At 43.3% G+C, this 20,962-nt stretch overlaps 1 pseudogene; it reads left to right on the top strand.

Annotated features, from left to right (window-relative positions):
- Window positions 1-273: 273 nt before the first annotated feature.
- Window positions 274-20,962, top strand: part of LOC124245532 (aldo-keto reductase family 1 member B10-like) — a 59,685-nt pseudogene continuing 38,996 nt past the window's right edge.

Genomic DNA, 20,962 nt, shown 5'->3' with positions numbered 1-20,962 from the left:
ATCTCCTAAGTGGTGTGAGCACTAGGAGTATTCTCCGTTCTAATATTGGCCTTTGACCTCTGTTGCTGACCCAGGTCTCCCGAAACCCTTGTAATTTCCTGGATGATAGGAGTGTCTTTGGTTCTAACTAAGTGACTCTGGGTGGGTTCCTGAGTCGGGGCTGGTCACCAGAAAGACCAAGCCATGGTTAGAAGCTTGGAATTTTCAGCCCCACCACCCATCCTCCAGAGAGGGGAGAGGGTGGAAATGGAGTGAACAATTGCTCACGCCTACATGAGGGAGCCTCCACAAAATCCCAATGGTAGGGGCTTCAGAGAGCTTCCAGGTTGGTGAACAGGTGGAGGTTCAGGGAGAGTGGCATGCCCAGAGAAGGCATGGAAGCTCCGTGGTCCTTCTCACAGACATTGCCCCACGCATCTCTTCCATCTGGTTGTTCTTCTGTATCCTTCATCACATCCTTTAATAAACTGGCAAACATAAGTAAGTGTTTCCCTGAATTCTGTGAGCCGCTCTAGCAAATTAATCAAACCTGATGAGGGGGTCGTGGGAGCCTCTGATTTGTAGCCAAACAGACAGAAGTTGTAGATAACTTTGGTATCTACAACTTACAATTGGCATCTGAAGTGGAGGTAGGAGCAGTCTTGTGGGACTGAGCCCGTAACCCGTGCAGTCTGATGCTATCTCCAGGTGGATCATGTCAGAATTGAGCTGAATTTTAGGGCACCCAGCTGTTGTTGCAGAATTGCTTGGTGTGGGAAAACCCCCACGCATTTGGTGACCAGAAGTGTCAGAAGAGAGGTGTGTTGAGTGTGGTAGTAGTGTTCTGGGTAAAAGTAAAGGCGACTCACAGGAAAGAAACATGTATAGGGAAGAACTGGGTCTTTCCAATTTAGTTTGAATGAATGAAACAATGAACTAACCCAGCGAAGGGTCAGGACATGTTAATTTTTACAACACTTAGAGTGTTTCACTGCTGAAGAATGAGTCTAGTTTGTGGCCAAATGAGATACTGTTCCTATTTATGTCTTCTTTCTAAGTAAAAACTGGTGATTTTTAAGGAAGTCACATCCTTGGCCTTGAAATTATGACTTTTTTTTTTTGAGGAAGATTAGCCCTGAGCTAACATCTGCTGCCAATCCTCTTTTTGCTCAGGAAGACTGTCCCTGAGCTAACATCCTTGCCCATCTTCCTCTACTCTATATGTGGGACACCTACCACAGACAGCAAGGGCTGCCAAGAGGTGCCATGTCCGCACCCAGGATCCAAACCGGCGAATCCTGGGCTGCCGAAGTAGAACGTGCGCACTTAACCGCTGAGCCACTAGCCGGCCCCTGTGAAGTGATCACTTTTATTGTCCTATCACAGATCACAAAATGTCACCACACTTTCTCCTTCAAGGGTTTATGTGTTCTCAGGAAATAATAGTGAATCTTCTGATTTTCAAAAGTTTTTTTAAATATACATAAACACCCAATCCTTATTCACTCTTTTCTACAATCCTTAAGAAGCTGAAAAACAGAGAGGGAGCAGTTTACGTAAAGAAACAAAGGCAGGGGCCGGCCCAGTGGCGGGTAAGTTCGCGCGTTCCACTTCAGTGGCCCGGGGTTTGCTGGTTTGGATCCCGGGTGTGGACATGGCACCGCTTGGCAAGCCATGCTGTGGCAGGTGTCCCACATATAAAGTAGAGGACGATGGGCACGGATGTTAGCTCAGGGCCAGTCTTCCTCAGCAAAAAGAGGAGGATTGGCAGCAGATGTTAGCTCAGTGCTAATCTTCCTCAAAAAAAAAAAGAAAAGAAAAGAAACAAAGGCAGGGACAGCGAGGGAAGGAGGCAAATTCAGTCTTGATGTAAGTTCTTTCTTTGGCTTGCTCTTTACAGATGGAGCCAGCTCGGCCACGACTGAGGTCCTCACAGCCCTGGGCGGCACGCTTTCCCCGTCCTGGGGCATCCTCGGCTATCCCCGGCTGCCAGACTGCTTTTTGATATTGGCATCAGCTCCTCCTTATGAACAGAAAGCTTCGCCTCTGACTCCATGTACCGCTGCCACGTCAGCGCCCAGCCTTCCGTGGACGCTGTGGCTGGCCAAAGCAGGAGGTAGCGGAAAAAGCCCAGGCTTGAGAGTAAGAAGGGCTGAGTTTAAATCCTGCTTCATCTCCTTCTGACTCAGAAACCTCTGGCAAGTTATTACTCTCTCTGAGCTTCAGTATCCTCAGCTATAAAAGAAGGATGATAATTTTTATAGGATGGTAAAATTCAAATAAAGTAATAGAAGTAAAGTGTCTCATACAGTCTCTGGTATATTTTAGATGCTCAATAAACAATAGCTATTATTATTGTTAGCAATGATCATATCCTAATACAATCGCTACAAATGAAGAGGAAGCTCCGGTTGCTGGGAATCTGTGCTGCACTGAACCGCGCACTGTGACCACGCTTGCACCGGCACTGCATTCTCTAACTGCTTCCAGAAACAGTAGAGCAATGAAGGCAGGTACAACTGTTACCATTTGCCAAATGAGGAAAATGGCTCAGGGCAATCAGGTCACTTGCCCAAGGTCACAGAGGTCATAAATTCAGAGCTGGCATCCAGTTCTTCTGACTCTTCCCACCACCGCAGAATAAACCAATCCAGCATTGCCTTGTTTCCCGTTGAGGAGAGCACCAGCAATTTTACTAGAGATGTGAAGCAGTGAATAAGCAACTCGGGGCCGGGAAGAGAAGGAAGGTGGCTTGTTGGGGTAGCACTTGGGGATGACAGAGCCGAAGCAGGAGAGGGCCTTTGCTGTGACCTAGCCCAGGGTTTCTCACTCTGGTGCTACTGGCATTTGGGGCCTGATGTGTTCTGTGGAAAGACACTGACTTCGTCCCAGCTTTTCTTTGGACAGCCAAGCCAATGGCAACTGATGTGACTCAGGGGTGTCCAATGGCTCCCAGCAGGGTTGAGATCATTGTTTTCTTCCATAATGCTTCTCCAAGACTCCAAAAGGCATCTTCAATAACTGTGGCTTACAAATGGGCAGGAGATGATATCTGGCAGGTCGCCTACACGTAAAAGGAGAAAGTACTTGGCCCCAAACCAAAGCCCTTAGTGGATGGCTCTCAGTTTAGAGTAAATAAATGGGAAGAAAGAGAGAAAATAAAGTGAATGCTATCGTTAAAGGCTGCTTTTATTTCATTTGTTTTCTCTAAGTGATTTGATATGACCAAGACTTCTATTCCGCCTCACATCAAACTAGAAGAAATCAAAACAAAATCTGCTTAACAACATTATAAGAGGGATTTTAAAATAAAAAGGGAGCAAATCTGCTTTCAAATCTGCTTTGGAATGGATTCCTAATATGAATAGAATGCTGAGTCAGGAGACCTGTGTTCTGGTCTTTGCTGCTGTCTGAGTGGCGTGAGGTCACCTCGCATAAGCCTCGGTTTTCTCATCTCATCTCATCTCATGCAGGTTTGAATGGGACAGCCGCTGAGGTTCACACAGCTGTAGAACTCTGTTTAATCTGAGCTCGACTTCCGGCAGGTGAAAGAAATAGTGCCTACAGCTAAGTTTCATTAAACATACATTGACAATTATAGAATTGTCCTTTCTTGACTATTCCACACAGAGGCCACAAAGGATCCTGACATCTTCAGAGGCACAGGCTGCCTAAAGGGCTTCGAGACTGTATTTCCTTGTAATGTGTTCTGAAAATATGCCCGATTAGGTAATTACTGTATTGTTCTGGAGTTTTGTTTTTCTCACTAGGCTGTCAAAAAAAAAAAAATAGCTCAGCTTTGTTTAGAACTTAGAAGCTTAAAGATTTAACATCCAGGGTGAAAGGCTATAGAAACTTCTGATACACACGCCCACCTTAACACCTTCTCTAGGAACTCCGTTTCTAGCAAAGAAGTTTACCACTTGGTGACTGGGTCCTATCATCAGACACTTGCATCTAGACATTGCAGACCTTACAATCTCTGTCGCAACTACAATACTCAGCTCTGCCATTGTAGCATGAAAGCAACCATAGACACTATATAAATGAATGGATGTGGCTGTGAGCCAATAAAACTTTATTTACAAAAACAGGCAGCAGGCTGGATTTGGCTCGCTGGCCATAGCTGACCCCTGAACTAAAGAGTTAACACTTGGCCCCCAGGGGACCTCCAGGACCCTAACCCATCGCTGTGGCTTTCATCTATTCTGATTGGTTGGTACCCTGGCTCTAGCAGTTGTTACATATTTTGATATCAACCCTGACAGGGTTGGGACAGGGAGAGAATGAAACATCCTTTGAACTTGCCAATTGACAGTGTCTCAGTCTCTTCAGTTTTAGGCTCTTATATGACTCACTGTCTTTCTGGTAAGTGCTCAGTCTTTCGAATTTCTTCTGCCTCTTTCTAAAACAATGCCTGGGTACATGGTGGCCTGTTTGCATGACTTGTGGCAGTGAGGGAAATGAGACCTCAGATCCACTGGGTATCCTCTGGATTCTTGTTGGTCTCGCTCTGGAGTGGCTGGTCTCCCCAAGGGTCTAGTCTGGAACAGAGAAAGTTCACGGCTGGAGTCATGGCTCTTCTGTAGCAGCTTCAGATCACAGCTGGTCCACCAAGCTCTCAGCTCCTCCTTGACCCTGACTGAAGAACTCAGGCACATCTGGATCCCATGCAGGCCACCTGCAGGCCAAGGACATGGAACATGGCCTTAGGCTCACCCATCTGGGTGCTTCCAGGGTCCTGGCATACCAGCCTCCCAAGCCTATGAGACATGGCTACACACGGATCGTCTCCTGATACTCAGATTTCCCTCAGCCTACCCACAAGGGATTCCATTAGTCCTTCCCAGTGTCCTTGGGTCCCCCATATCCATCAGCATGCTTCCATGAGCCGCCCTACCCCTCCCAAGGTTCACCCCAATGACCCATGCAACCTGCCTCTCGGCCATCCCTCAGTCTCTCATCTCTGTTCCAGAATCAACTTCGTGGGAGAGAAGGACGGTCTAGTTCCCCTCTTCCTCTCACTAGGACTTCCACTTTGTCACATCCTCCACCTTCCTGAGCTGATATTTTCCCTGCCCCCTTCTAGGGTCATAATAATGGGTGAAATAGTGGGAATAAACATGGCTCACCAACAAATGAACCTAAATCAATAGGAAGTTCAAAAACGTTACATCTTTTTCATATAAATAAAGGTGTACTTGAGGGTGCCCTCTTGCTGCAGTGTGATTGTTCAGGGGGCATTTTTTCTATGCTATCTTTTCTGTTTGCTTTTAGATCTATACAAATATCATCCTTTTAGTGAGTATTCCAGAAAAGAAAAGAATTGGGAGCTGGGGTGGGCTGGGCAGTGCCCAGTCCTCAGGCCCACCCAGAAGCCCACACTCAAGCTGCAGTTGCCTTGGCAGAGGGCCCTGACTGTGGTCTGCTGTGTGCCACACACTCAAGACAGAGTGAGACTCATTGATATTGAGTCTCAAAAATACCTGCTGATTACCTAAACCAATGGTTCTCAACCAGGGGTAGGGGGGTGGAGATTTTGCCCCTCAAAAACATCTGGTAATGTCCGGATACATTTTGAGTTGTCATATGGCAGGCAGTGCTACTGGCATCTAGTGGATTGAGGCCAGAGATGCTGTTAAACATCCTACAGGACAGTGCCTGCAACAAATAGTCATTCAGCCCCAAATGTCACTAATGCCAATGTTGAGAAACTCTGGTCCAAACCAACCACCTCCACAAAGAGAAGAAGCATGACAAGCAGGATGAGGAGAGCAGTCGTCTCTTCGAGTGCACATTTTCTGCTGTTTCCCAGTAGGCTGAGGCCTTGAATGGCAGCAGATTTCTGCAATTTCCAGACCACTTGGGCTCCTTCATTCATGCTTATGCTTTGATTAAGACCCCCCACCTTCTTTCCCAACTTTGTTCCTGCCTAAGAAATAAGAGAACATAATACAGCCCTAAAGTTTCCTGAAGTCCTGCTGCCTGATTAATGGCCCTTGACATTTTAATAATCAAGCATTCTTATAAATGTACAAATGCCCAGCGATGGAGCAACATAAACAGCCTTGACTTTGAGTTGTTGAATTGTGGAAGCCTGATTTGTGATCTGAGCCACAAAAAAGGCATGAAAACTCCTCCCATTAGGAGAACACAACCACTTGAACCATTTTGATCCACAGCGTGATGTACAGGCCAGTAGAATCAGCATCACCTAGGAGCTGTCAGAAATGCAAATTCTCAGGCCCCATTCCAGACCTGTAGCATCATCAGAAACTCTGGGAATGAGGCCCAGCCATCCGCATTTTAACAAGCCCTCCAGGTGATGCTGATGCACATGAAAGTTTGAGAACTACAGGCCCGAGATCGTTTCTGTCTCTCAAGTCTTACTGGCACACAGCCACACCCACTCATTTACATGTTGTCTGTGGCTGCTTTCACGCTACAACAGCAGAGCTGAGGAGTTAAGGCAGAGACTATCCAGCCCTCAAAGCTTAAAATATTTACTATGTAGCCCTTTACAGAAAAAGTTGGCTGACCTCTTATCTAGAGTATTGGGGAAAATAAACTACAAGGTTTTTTATCATTATGGAAAGAAATCTTGAAATGTATTATTTCTTAGTTTTCAAACTCCTCCTCTTCTGACCCCCTCAACACACACACGTTCGTTGACATAGCAGGTGATATACAGTTTACTTATGGGGTTCCAAGTGTTAACTCTTGAAGTCCAAAAGCCTGGGTCTTCATTTTGACTCTGTCTTTCACTAGCTTTATGACCTTGGGTGAGTTACCCAAGATCTCTGGCCTTCGGTTTCCCTGTCTGTAGAATGGGTATAACAATGGGCCCTACCTCATAGGATTGTTAGCAGAATTCAATGAGTTGGTATGCACACTGAGCGCTTAGAACTAAGCACTTAAACTAGGGCCTGGTGCATAGCAAGCCTGCAATCTGCATTGGCTATGCGCTTCTAGCTCTAACTGCAGAATAGCTATGCCAGAAATGTTAGCTGCTATGAGTATTTAAGCTACATTAAGACACTGAGGACATTTTCATAGGATGGATGGCTTCTCCTCAGACCCCTGCTTTCTCTTTCATCATATGATGATCAGGGAAGATCTGAAGGTCCAAGGAGTCTTAGGAATTGAAGAGAGAGCAGAAATGTGTTGTCTGTCCAGCCCCTTCCTCTTGGGAGCTAAATCTAGAGGAAGCAGGTAGCCTTCCCTCCCTCCCTCCCTCTCCTGCACCGCCGCCCAACTCCTCCCTGTCTCCAAACCTTTGCCAGGCAGGAGAATGAAGATGTGTGGTCTGTATGGCAGTCCCTAACGGGTAACTTAGCCTCCTCCCCATTTAATTTAAGCCGCTTTCCTCTCAGTCCCTCTGCAGAGGGGTTGAGACACAGCCAGGGAGTCATTTGTAGGCTCCAAGGTCATTGGGTTGTCACCAGGATGCTCTACCTTCTACAGCTGAGAGTAGGGCTCATACTCACAGCCACCTTCACCTAGGACCCACTTCAAGGGCCAGTGACCTGTGCAGTTGCACAGGGCCCTGCGCTCAGAAGGGCCCCGCGCTCAGAAGGGCCCTGCGCTCAGAAGGGCCCCGCACTTGGCTTAATGCTCTGCGGTCATCCTCTTGAAATTCTTAATTTGCGAACAAAGGGCTCCATATTTTCATCTTATAGCAAGCCCTCGAAATTCTGTAGCCAATTCTGCTTTTATCCTTTGTAGAAGCCTGATTCTAACCTAAGCCCCCTGCCCAAGCCTTACTATCTATTAAGGACTCTGTGTAAATGTGAGAACCTATTTTTAAAATAAATAAAAACAGCAACAACAACAAAGACGACAATTTTTTCTTTTTTGAGGAAGACTACCCTTAAACTAATATCTGTTGCCAGTCCTTCTCTTTTTTTGCTGAGGAAGACTGGCCCTGAGCTAACATCCATGCCCATCTTCCTCTATTTTATATGTGGGATGCCTGCCACAGCATAGGTTGACAAGCGGTGCCATGTCTGCACCCGGGATCCGAACCGGCGAACCCCAGGCCACCAAAGTGGAATGTGAAAGACGACTTAACTTTTAAGAAGGGAAACATCTTTTCTGGCACTTTCCAAAATCAAGATGTCTAATATTGGCCAGCAGATGTCGCTCTTGCCATATGTCAGGAGAGGAGATTTTCAACAGGCCAACACGTTAATTCAAGATTTTTGAGCCTTTAAGGAGGCAAGGCCTCAAAGGAGCTTGATCCAAGAATGTTTTTTTATATATATAACACTTCGCTTTCTTCTGATGAGGACACCACCACAAAGACAGGAAATTCACCATCCACCAAATCAAAGTGGAAGAACTGCAGATAATAATTGTAACAAGGAAGTAACCCAGCTAAATAAAAAATGAATAATGCAACTAAATGTAATGTCTTCAGAGTGGTTTGCATATTATTCTAACAGTATCTTGTCCTTCAAACTGATGGTTAACACAGGGCATATGTCATATTGTGATTTATAACAAGAAATAGATATTTCGTCTTCCTCCCCCTTTCTGGCATAGAGCTCCTAAAACCCTTGGAATTTCCTAAGGGATAAGAGCCAAAAAGGTGACTTTTGTTATGTTAATGAGCTGACTTTTGGAAAGGATGGGGGCTGGTTGCCAGTGGGACCAACCAAGTCGTTAGAGGGTTGGAACTTTCAGTCCCCCCTCCCCGACCTCCCGGGAGAGAGAGGGGCTGGAGGTTGAATCAATCACCAATGGCCAATGGGTTAATCAATCGTGCCTGTGTAATGAAACCTCCATGAAAACTCAAAAGGACAAGGTTCAGAGAGCTTCTGGGTTGGTGGACATGTGGAAATTTGGGGAGCGTGGCGCTCTTGGAGAGGGCATGGAAGCTCTGCGCCCTTTCCCCATACCTTGTCCTGTGCATCTCCTCCATCTGGCTGATCCTCAGTTGTACTCTTTTATAATAAACCAGGAATCTAGCAAGTAAAACATTTCTCTGAGTTCTGTGAGGCACTCTAGCAAATTAATGGAACCCAAGAGGGAGGTCATAGCAACCTCTGATCTATAGCTAGTCAGTCAAAAGTAGAGGTGATGACCTGGGCTTGTGACTCGCGTCTCAAGTGTGTTGCAGGGTGGAGGGGGAGGATGATGACAGTCTTGTAGGACTGAGTCCTTAACCTGTGGGATTGACGCTATCTCTAGATAGATAGTGTCAGAACTGAGTTGAATGGCAGGGCATTCGGCTGATGTCCGAAGAATTGCTTGTGGAGGGGAACCCCACACTCTCGTTGAAACTGGGTCCCAGAACATCAAAAGAGTAAAGACATTTTCCCAATGTGTTCCCTGTTGTCCTGAAAGGTTGCATTTGTTGCCAAATAAAGTGTCAAAGTTTTAAGTCCAGCAGAGAATTGATGCCTTTCATTCTAGATCTCAGTGAAAATGGCAGAATGAATCCAAAGTTTCCCTTGGATGTGTTTCCTAATTTGCTGGAAGGTCCCAGCTGAACACAGATCCCCTGTTGGAGCTATACCATCGCTATGTAAATAGACGGTGACGGAATGAGATGATTCAGTCGCTAGAAAACTATCAGTTACTAGGACGGAGCTCCATTCTTAGGTAATGAAATCAGTCTACCCTATATTAAAATGTAACTAGCACTAGGATAACAATTCATCGTAGAAAGACATTCAAAAGCCCTCACAGTCTCTCAAATGAGCCATTTTATGTGGTGAAAGATTAGAACGGACTTTTTCAACTTTCACTGGGATTCATTAGTGTGTGCAACACCGCAAGATCAGCAAAGTTGCAGTACACAAAGCAAATACACCTGCAAACAGTAATGCAAAAGCAAAATGATAATAGTGCCTGGGTTTCATTAAAGAAAATGGTCTTGGTTAGTCCGTCATGATCCAACAATCCCTAAGCCAGCAGCCTGGGAACCTAGCCTTCCAGTTTCTGGGCCTGGACCAGTTATCCAAGAGGTATGTGCAATGGACATGTAATTTGTCATATGTTGCTTTGGCAAAGCCAAAGCTAACAAGAGGATGCTCAGTAGGCAACTATGTTACATCAATAAAAGACGGAAGGCTCATGAAAGTAGGAATGGCCTTACTAAAATGGACTGCAGGTATCAATCTGTACAATCACAGAGTGCACTGGTGGAGCTGAGCATCTCCAAAGAACGCCCATCAATGACCTTTGCTTCTACTCTGTCAGCAGCGCCCTTCCACAGTGCCACTCTGGATCTGTCTAACCCAGCACTGCTCCACCCAGCCCCTTAAATCTCAATATACATCCAACCACAGTCTCCTATCCTTGCCTCATCTCCAACATACCTTCCCTTCATGCTTATGGACATCTTTTTGTTTTCTCCCAGTCTAGCAGCCGGCTCTTGGCCTGATTTCTCTACCCAGTGTAGATTACATGGCTGGCACTGAACATGCTCTCATCAATACACTCAACTTCCTTGTACCACTGTCCTACCATCACACGCAATGGGCGAAACTCCAAACCAAGATCTTCAATCTGCCTTTGCATTTTACCCCTTCTGATGGTAATTCCACTACCCGCAGTGGGGCAAATTGGTGCAATCACAAAATCCTGAGCTCCAGCCACAGCTTGGCGCTCAGGACTGATGAAAACCTTCCTTGTGACTGTCTGAGATGTGTAATACTCTTCTCAATTCCCACACCCTGCCCCTTTTAACAGATGGCTCACTTCTACATCTCCAGAAACAGGGGTTAGCAAACGACTCCAAACTTCCAGCCCACCACATTTTAATAAAGTTTTATTGAAACGCAGCCACACCCGTTTGTTTACATATTGCCTGGCAGCTTTTCTGCTTCAATGGTTAGGTTGAGTCATTGTGAGAGAGATGGTGTGGCCTGCAAAGCCTAAAATGTTTACTATCTGCCCTCTGTTGAAGAAGTTTACTGACTCTGGTTCTAGAACAATAGGGCCATCGGGTATTTCTTCCTGTCTGCTCCCTTCCAACCAATGAACTAACTAAGGGTGAAGAGCCGTTTCCATCAGTCCCCAAGGCTGAGGTGTCTCTTCTCAAGGCCAATCCCTCGATCTCTGATTCTAATTCTAACCACTTTCTGCTCCAGAACCTTCTCCATCAATCTCCCATTCAGTTTCCTCTGTCTTCATCCTCTCCTTCTGCACTGGTTTTTTCTTTAGGCCTATGAATCTCTTCAAGTATCCCACTCTAAAAGCCTTTCCTTGATCTTTCACTATGCAAAACTACGGCCTATCCCCCACCTGCCCTTCTCAGCTCACTTAGAAGGGGGATGTACAATTTCTGTCACTACCTCCTCATCTCCCCTCCACCCGACAAGCAGACTGAATTCTGCCCCAATCACTCTACCAAAGCTGATCTGGGATTGGCGACAAATCACCAGTCACCACCATACTGTGAAATCCAGTGAACACTTTTTAGTCCATATCTTATTGGACCTCTCTGCCATATTTAACATTATTGGCCACTTGTTCCTTCTTAACGTTCTAGACTCACTTCATCCCCATGATATTACTCTCACCTACTTTCCCTTCTATCTGACTCTCTTTGTATGTCTTTTTTATGCTGTTGTATGTCCACTCTAAATCTCGGTGTTCATCAGTGTCATCCATGGCCCCCTGCTCTGCTCTCTACATAAACTGACTGCATATTTTCATCTACTCTTAACAACTTTCACTGTAGCCTCTAAATGATGAGTCTCAACTCTGCATCTCCAGCCTTAACTACTCTTTCAGATTAATATATCCCACTGCCTGCTTAGAAAGTTCCATGTGAATTTCCTTTGGCCAGCTCAAGCTTAACATGTCCAAAATTGAACTCATCAGCTTCCCCCAAGAACTCCTCTTCCTGGCCTCAGTCATTGCATCATCCACAACCGTTAAGCTGGAATTTTGAGAGTCGTCCCTGACTTTCTTCTCATTGTCAGGCAACACATCCTGCAGACTTTATTTCCTGGCTATAATAAGTAAGCTCATATTGACTACTTAATATGTATTATGTGCACTGGTGGTTTTTATGGACTGCCCCATCTAATCGCCAGGACACTCAAACACCGTAGGTATTATTATACCCATTGAAGAGGCAAGGCTCAAAGTGGTTGAGTAATTTTCTCAAAGTCACACAGCAAAGAGGTGATAAAGGCTAAGCCAATATTAGATCCCAAGACTGTTGTGACCTCAGAACCTGTCCTCTTCCCCTCTGCCACTGGGTGTTCTCTGATAGGAGTTTCATAGTGGACACTGGGTTACCCACCCAACACCCAATCCTTTCCCCCTCCAGTCTTTAACAGCCGTGTGGTTTGGGGGGGTTGACTCCTCTCCCAATTCCAAGCATGGCTCTAATTGTTATTCATTTATTTATTTATTCATTCATTCATTCATTTGTATTGAGGTGAAATTCACAAAACATGAATCAACCATATGAAAGTGTACAATTCAGTGGCATTTAGTACATTCACAACGTTGTGCAACAATCACCTCTATTTAGTTCCAAGACATTTTCATCACCCCAGAGGAAACCCCGTACACATTAAGCAGTCATTCTTCATTCCTCCCAGCTCTAATTGGGTTTTTTCCTTTTTTAAAAAAATTATTTTATTGAGGTCATATTGGCTTACAACACTGTGTAAATTTCAGGCGTGCATCACCCGAAATTTCAGTTTCTGTATAGACTGCATTGTGTTCACCACCAACAGTCCAGTTTTCATCTGTCACCATCCATATGTGCCCCTTTACCCCTTTCACCCTCCTCCCACCCCCTTCTCTGGTAACCACTAATCTGTTCTCCTTACCCATGTGTTTGTTTATCTTCCACATATGAGTAAAATCACATGGTATTTGTCTTTCTCTGTCTGACTTATTTTGCTTAGCATAATACTATTAAGATCCATCCATGTTGTCACAAATGACACGTTTTTGTCTTTTTTAGGGCTGAGTAGTAGTCCACTGTATATATATACCACATATCTAACCATTCATTAATTGATGGACACTTGGGTCTCTTCCACATCTTGGCTATTGTGAATAATACTGAGATGAGCCTAATTGTTTTAACTCCATCAGGATAACCTCTCTTGGGACTCAGCCTAAGCCAAGTAGAGCATGGATGTCCCATAGCTGAAGAGATTATTTCTAGGATGGACATGGTGGCAGGCCAGAGCCTGGGCCCTATGCCAAAAACATGAATAGAATGTATAAGTAACTAAATTATATTAATGTCAAGCAGCAAAAATGTCTTTTCACAGTAATAGGATTGTTGCCCTGACCTCCAGCCTAATGTGATATGAGAAGGAGGACGGCTCCTCTGCCTGGGTGGTCTCTTGCTGCACAGGATTTGCTGGGACTGCCAACTCCAGGTGCACATCTGTGAGGAAAGCACTGAGAAGCTGGTCCTACGTGCCCGCCATGTCTCCTTGGTCCCATGAATAAGCCTCATCCTGCTTGTCTGCTGGTTCCATAGAAAACTCAGCAAAGTCAAAGAGTTTAAGCAATCATTCTCTAATCTTGTTGCCTGTGCTAGCCCTGCCAGCCGGCCTCGATGAATTTCAAACCTCATTTGGTACAATGAGATCTGAAGGGAGATCTGCTGGAGGCTTCTAGAAAAGCCAGGTTCCTCTCTGAAGAAATTTTAAATTGGGCACTATTATCTCCATTTTTACAGATGATTCCGAGAAGTTAACTAACTTCCTGGAGTCATTCGGCTTATGAAGAGCAGAGCTAAGACGTAGGCCTGGATCTATTTGACTCCAGAGGGAGTGTTTGTAGATCCCGCGTGTTTGCACGCGGGGAGATGGAGGCCACGGGTTCCAGACCATCCTTATCCAGAGCCACGAAGAGAGCACATTAGTGAGCTGCTATCGCAGAGCACGCAGCAGAGGAGTTTGTGGGTATCAGGTGTGCTAAGGAGCTCTTGTTTGTTTTTTATTACTCAGCTGTAGCAGAGGTCATTGCTACGCATCCTCTCAGGCCCTCTCTCTATGCGCTGAAGGCGGTTTGCTGTGAATACTTGGGTTCTCGGCTTGAAGGCTATTTTCCTGGTTGTGTGAGGATGTTTGATCGCTGCCCATTGGAAAGGTAACATTCTGGGAGCAGCGTTCAGTCAAATGGCAAATGGGGTGGATGGGGACCGCAGTTCCCTTGCCTCCTTGCTTAGGCTAATTCACAGCGTGCCCTTCCCTGGCTCCCAGAGGTCCCCAGCAGGACTGAGCCCCAGTTGCCCATGGCGGTTGCTGAGAACAAAAGCACCGTTTATTGTCTACCTTCCCTTCCCAGTGGCTCAAGTCCTGCTCCTCTACTGCCAAGCATCCTGAGATCACCTCCCAGGCAAACTACTTGCATTAGCATCTTTGCCTAAAGGACTGCGTATGGAAACCCCAAACTGTGACAACAGGAAAGGCATCTTAAAGGGGTTACTCCGACAGGAAAATCAGATCCATCATTTCGCATTAGATTGAAAACAACATGTCACTCATTCTATTTCATGTGCACATTCGATTTCTTACCCATAGACCAGTGTCTCCTGGACTCTTACTCGCCATTTTGAGTGGGTAAGCCCAAGAAGCCTACATTTTCTATCAGAATGCCCAAGGACAGAGAGACGGCTCTCGAACATTTCTCCAGATCACATATGGCCTGGCCACCGGGAAATTGCGTGGAAAGTCCCTCTCTCTGTGATGAAGTGTTGGGCACAAGCACTGCCATCTATGCCAGGGGCCAGGAAGAGGAGTGGGGCATGCTCAAATGCACTTTCGCTGTGTTCGGTCCACACAGAGATCACCAAGACCTTTTTTATGGCTGAATAATATTACACATACGTATACGTATCACACAGAAGTGAGCAGACCGTCTCTCTCTCCCTCCCGTCCCCCAGAGCCCCAGCGCCACTCTTTGTCCCAGACCCTGCCTCTCCTCCGGCTGCTCCCAGGCCCGTCACTGCATGCCTCAGGCTCCACCAGAAACCTTTCCACCTCTTATTAATTTTGAAAGAGATTCCTTCTGCTGTTCTTAGCAAAATATAACCAAACATGTCTGAGAATTGCATACTTAGTAACGGAGCAACTCATAAAAAGACCCAGTAACCCAGTAAACCTTGCCCTATTTACTCTGTTCCACAGTCAGGCATCATTACCTCCATATGTGTACAAGGAAAGAAAAGCCACAAGGAGACTTGAACATACGCGAGGTCAGAGGGAGAATAGGGCTGCTGTCAATTTAAGGTAAATTGTTTTCACGTGGATGGTAGAGATTATGGAGATAAATATCGTTTCTTTTTCTTTGTCACTTGCTTTGAATTTGGGTCAAATTAAACTGTGAAAGTGAGATGGAAGATGGATTTAACAGCTCTTTTCTTATTCACACTAACTGTGCTCTCCTGCATTAATACTTCCATAATCCCCTAAATTTAACCTGGAATTTTCTATTGGGCCTGTCCCAGCTGTTCCGTCTCATCTCCCTTCAGACTACTTAGGTTGCTGACTTTTAAGGAGAGCATGCTCTACTGACCTCACATTTCTCTTCAACGTAGCGTCTTCCAGGTCTCAAAGCCTCGGAGACTTTTAGTGTTTTTTATCTTTTTGGTCACTATATCACTTCACATATCAAATCAATCACTAATCAGAGGTTTGTCCTTCCTAGCACCTTTCTAAGTCACATTTTCCTTTCCATTTTTACTGCCTCTGCCTGGGGCAGGTCCTCATTAACGTGAGGACAGAGGATTATTGGATTATGGATTCTTGTACTAGATCCTAATGGATTTCCTTACTGGAGTTTGAGCACTTCCTAAAGATCAGGGTCACATTAATCTTCAAAAATGCTGATTATGACACATCACAGCACAGCAGCAAGAGTGAGACTTTAACACATGTCAGCCCATGTCATTCCTCTGCTCAAAACCCTCCAGTGGCTCCTGATTTCACTCACAGTATAAAAGTCAGTCTTTTTATATGTAAATTTTTATTGAGGTATAATTGACATATAAAATTATATTAGTTTCAGGTGTACAACATAATGATTCAATATTTGTATCTATTGGGAAATGATCACCACAACGTCTGACATCCATCACCACACATAGTTATAGTTTTTTGTCTTGTGATGAGAACTTTTAAGATCTACTCTCTTAGCAACTTTCAAATATACAATACAGTTTTATTAACTATAGTCACCATGTTCTACATTACATCCCCATGATTTATTTATTTCATAACTGAAAGTTTGTGCATTCTAATCGCCTTCACCCATTTCACCTCCCACCCCCCCACCCTCAACCTCTGGTAACCACCGATCTGTTCTCTGTATCTCTGAGTTCTGTTTTTTCTTTCGGGGTTTTTTTTAGATTCCACATGTAAGTAAGATCATATGGTATTTTCTTTCTCTGCCTGACTTATTTCACTTAGCATAGTGCCCTCAAGCTTCATCCATGTTGTCATAAAGGGCAGGATTTTCTTCTTTTTGATTGCAGAATAATATCACCTATTTTATTTATATATTTATTTATTTTTATTTATTTTATTATTTATTATATTTATATATTTATTACATATATATATATATCTCACATTTCATTTTCTTTATTCATTCATCCACTGATGGACACTTAGGTTGTTTCCACGTCTTGGCTATTGTAAATAATGCTGCAACAAACAGGGGGGTGCAGATATGTTTTCAAGTTAATGTTTCTGTTTCCTTTGGATAAATACCCGGAAGTGGAATTACTGGATCCTATGGTAGTTCTATTTTTAATTTTTTAGGAACCACTATACTATTGTCTATAGTGGCTGCACCAATTTACATTCCCACCAACAGTGCACAAGGGTACCCTTTTCTCCACAGCCTCGCCAACACTTGTTATTTTTTCTCTTTTTGATGATGGTCATTCTAACAGATATGCGGTGATATCTCATTGTGGTTTTGATTTGCATTTCCCTGATGATTAGTGATATTGAGCACCTTTTCATGTCCCTGTTGGCCGTCTGGATATCTTCTTAGAAAAATGTCTATTCAGATCCTGTGCCCATTTTTTAATTGGGTTCTTTGGGTTTTTTGCTGTTGAGTTGTTATGAGTTCTTTATATATTTTGGATATTAACCCCCATCAGATATATTGTTTGCTAATATTTTCTGCCATTCCATAGATTGCCTTTTCATTTTGTTGATGGTTTCCTTTGCTGTGCAGCTTTTTCGTGTGATGTAGTCCAATTTGTTTATTTTTTATTTTGTTGCCTTTGCTTTTGGAGTCAGATTCAAAAAATCATCACCAAGACCCATGGCAAGGAGCTTACCACCTAGGTTTTCTTCTAGGAGTTTTATGGTTTCAGGTCTTATGTTCAAGTTTTTAATTCATTTTGAGTTAATTTTTGTGTATGACATAGGATAGTGGTCCAGTTTCATTCTTTTGCATGTGGCTGTACAGTTTCCCAACATCAGTTATTGAAGAGACTTTCCCCACTGTATATTCTTTGCTCCTTTGTCGTAAACTAATTAACCACAAATGTGTGGATCTATTTCTGGGCTCTCTATTCTGTTCCATTGATCTATGTGTCTGTCTTTATGCCAATGCCATACTGTTTTGATTACTGTAGCTGTGTAATATAGTTTGAAATCAAGAAGTGTAATGCCTCCAGCTTTGTTCTTCTTTCTCAAGATTGCTTTGGCTATTCAAGGTCTTTTGTGGTTCCATACAAATTTTAGAATTGTTTGTCTAATTTCTGTGAAAAAATGCCATTGGAATTTTGATAGGGATTGCATTGAATTTGTAGATTGCTTTGGGTAGTATGGACATTTTAACAATATTAATTATTCCAATCCAAAAGCACAGAATAGCTTTCCATTTATTTGTGTCATCTTCAATTTCTTTCATCAATGTCTTAGAGTTTTCAGTGTACAGGTCTTTCATTTCCTTGGTTAAATCCATTCCTAGGTATTTTATCCTTTTTGATGCAATTTTAAATGAAATTGTTTTCTTAATTTCTCTTTCTGATAACTCATTATTAATGTATATAAACACAAGAGATTTCTGTATATTGATTTTGTATTCTGCAACTTTGCTGAATTTGTTTATAAGTTTTTGGGGGGAGTATTTAGAGTTTTCTATATATAATATCATGTCATCTGCAAATAGTGACAGTTTTACTTCTTTTTTTCCGGTTTGAATGCCTTTTATGTCTTTTTCTTGCCTAATTACTCTGGCTAGGACTTCCAAACCTATGTTGAATAAAAATGGTGATAGTGGGCATCCTTGTCTTGTTTCTGGTCTTAGAGGAAAAGCTTTCAGCTTTTCACCATTAAGTATGATATTAGCTGTGGGCTTGTCAAATATGACCTTTATTACGTTGAGGTATATTCCTTGTATACCCATGTTGTTGAGATTATCACAAATGGATGTTGAATTTTGTCAAATGTTTTTTCTGCATCTATTGAGATAACCATATGATTTTTATCCTTCATCTTGTTAATGTGGTGCATCAAGTTGATTGATTTGCAGATGTTAAACCATCCTTGCATCCCCAGGATAAATCCTACTTGATCATGGTTTATGATCCCTTTAATGTATTGTTGAATTTTTTTGTTGAGGATTTTTTGCATTTTTGTTCATCAGGGATATTGGCCTGTAATTTTCTTTCCTTGTGGTGTCATTATCTGGTTTTGGTGTCAGGGTGATGCTGGCCTTGAAAAATGAGTTTGAAAGTACTCCCTTCTCTTCTACTTTTTGGATGAATGTGAGAAGGATTGGTATGTATTCTTCTTTAAACGTTTGGTAGAATTCACCAGAGAAGCCATCTGGTCCTGGACTTTTGTTTATTGGGAGGTTTTTGATGACTGATTCAATCTCCTTACTAATAATCAGTCTGTTCAGATTTCCTATTTCTTCATAATTCAGTCTTGTTAAGTTATGTGTTTCTAGGAAGTTATCCATTCTTCTAAGTTTTCCAATTTGTCGGCATATAATTGTTAATAGTAGTCTCTTATGATTCTTTATATTTCTGTGGTATCAGTTGTAACATCTCCTCTTTCATTTCTGATTTTATTTATTCGAGTCCTCTCTTTTTTTCTTGGTGAGTCCAGCTAAAGGTTTGCAGGTTTTGTTTATCTTTTCAAAAAACCAGCTGTTAATTTCATTGATCTTTTCTATTGTCTTCTTAGTCTTCCTTTTTTTTTTTTTTGAGGGAGATTAGCCCTGAGCTAACTGCTGCCAATCCTCCTCTTTTTGCTGAGGAAGACTGGCCCTGAGCTAACATCCATGCCCATCTTCCTTACTTTATATGTGGGACGCCTACCACAGCATGGCGTGCCAAGCGGTGCTGTGTCTGCACCCGGGATCCAAACTGTCAAACCCCAGGCCACTGAAGCCAAATGTGTAAACTTAACTGCTGTGCCACTGGGCTGGCCCCTTTAGTCTTCATTTTATTTATTTCCACTCCATCTTTGTTATTCCCCCCTACTAACTTTGGACTTCGTTTGTTCTTCCTATCCCAGTTTCTTGAGATGTAAGGTTGTAAGTTGAGATGTAAATTTGTAAGTTGTTTGAGATCTTTCTTGGTTTCTTGATGTAGGCATTCATTGCTATGAATTTCCCTCTTAGAACTGCTTTGCTGCATGCCATAAGTTTTGGTATACTGTAGTTCCATTTTCATTTGTCTCAAGGTGTTTTTTTGTTTTTGGGGGGGGTTTTTGGTGAGGAAGATTGGCCCTGAGGTAACATCTGTTGCCAATCTTCTTCTTTTTGCTTGAAGAAGACTGTCACTGAGCTAACATCTGTGCCAATCTTCCTCTATTTTTTGTAGGTGGGATGCCACCCCTGCACGGCTTGATGAGCAGTGTGTAGGTCTGCGCCAAGGATTTGACCCCGCAAAACCCAGGCTGCCAAAGCGGAGTGCACAAACTTAACCACTACGCCACTGGGCTGGCCCCTGTTTCAAGGTATTTTTTTTATTTCTCTCTTGATTTCTTCTTTGACTCATCGGCTGTTCAGGAGCATGTTGTTTAATCTCCACATATTTGTGAATTTTCCAGTTTTCTTCTTGTATTGATTTCTAGTTTCATACCATTGTGGTCAGAGAAGATGCTCAATATGATTTCCATCTTCTTAAATTTATTAAGACTTGTTTTGTGGCCTAACATATGACCTATCCTGGAGAATGTTCCATGTGCCCTTGAGAAGAATGTGTATTCTGTTGCTTTTGGCTGGAATGTTCTGTATATATCTAATAAGTCCATCTGGTCTAATGCATCATTTAAGGACAATGTTTCCTTATTGATTATCCATATGGATGATTTATCCATTTATGAAAGTGGGGTACTAAAGTCCCCTACTATCTTTGTATTGCTGTCTATTTCTCCCTTTAGTTCTGTTAATATTTGCTTTATATATTTAGGTGCTTCTATGTTGGGTGCATAAATATTTGCAAATGTTATATCCTCTTGTTGAATTGACCCCTTTATCATTATATAATGACCTTCTTTGTCTCTTATCACAATCTTTGTCTTAAAGTCTATTTTGTCTGATGTAACTATAGCTACCCCAACTTTCTTTTGGTTTTAATTTGCATGGAATATCTTATTTCATCCCTTCACTTTCAAAGTCTTCACAACAGCCTACAAAGCCCTATGTTACCTCTCTGAGCTCCTCACCTACAATGCTCCTAGCTCAGTCTTCTCCAGCCACACCAAATTTCTTGCTGTTCCTCACACTCCTACCATAGAACCTGTTTATTATGTTAAGCCCTTGAGAATTGGAGATTGTTTGTTGCTGCAGCTAGTGTTAGTTACCCTAATCTAGTGACATGACAGAGAGGAATTTTAAAAGAGCAAGGGGATGTGACTGACTGTTGTGGGCTGAGAAATTAAAGGAGGGGCAAGGAAGTGGAGACAATCTGGACAATCACCAGAGTGGACCTCAGCTATAAAGTGTCAGCTGCCAACATTTCCAGCAGCTGAGGGGATGAGTGCTTCAGTTTTGGGGGTAAAGCGGAGGTTCT

Source organism: Equus quagga, chromosome 10 (assembly GCF_021613505.1).
Source record: "Equus quagga isolate Etosha38 chromosome 10, UCLA_HA_Equagga_1.0, whole genome shotgun sequence".
NCBI classification, from domain to species: domain Eukaryota; kingdom Metazoa; phylum Chordata; class Mammalia; order Perissodactyla; family Equidae; genus Equus; species Equus quagga.
This window is presented reverse-complemented; position numbering and strand designations above follow the sequence as displayed.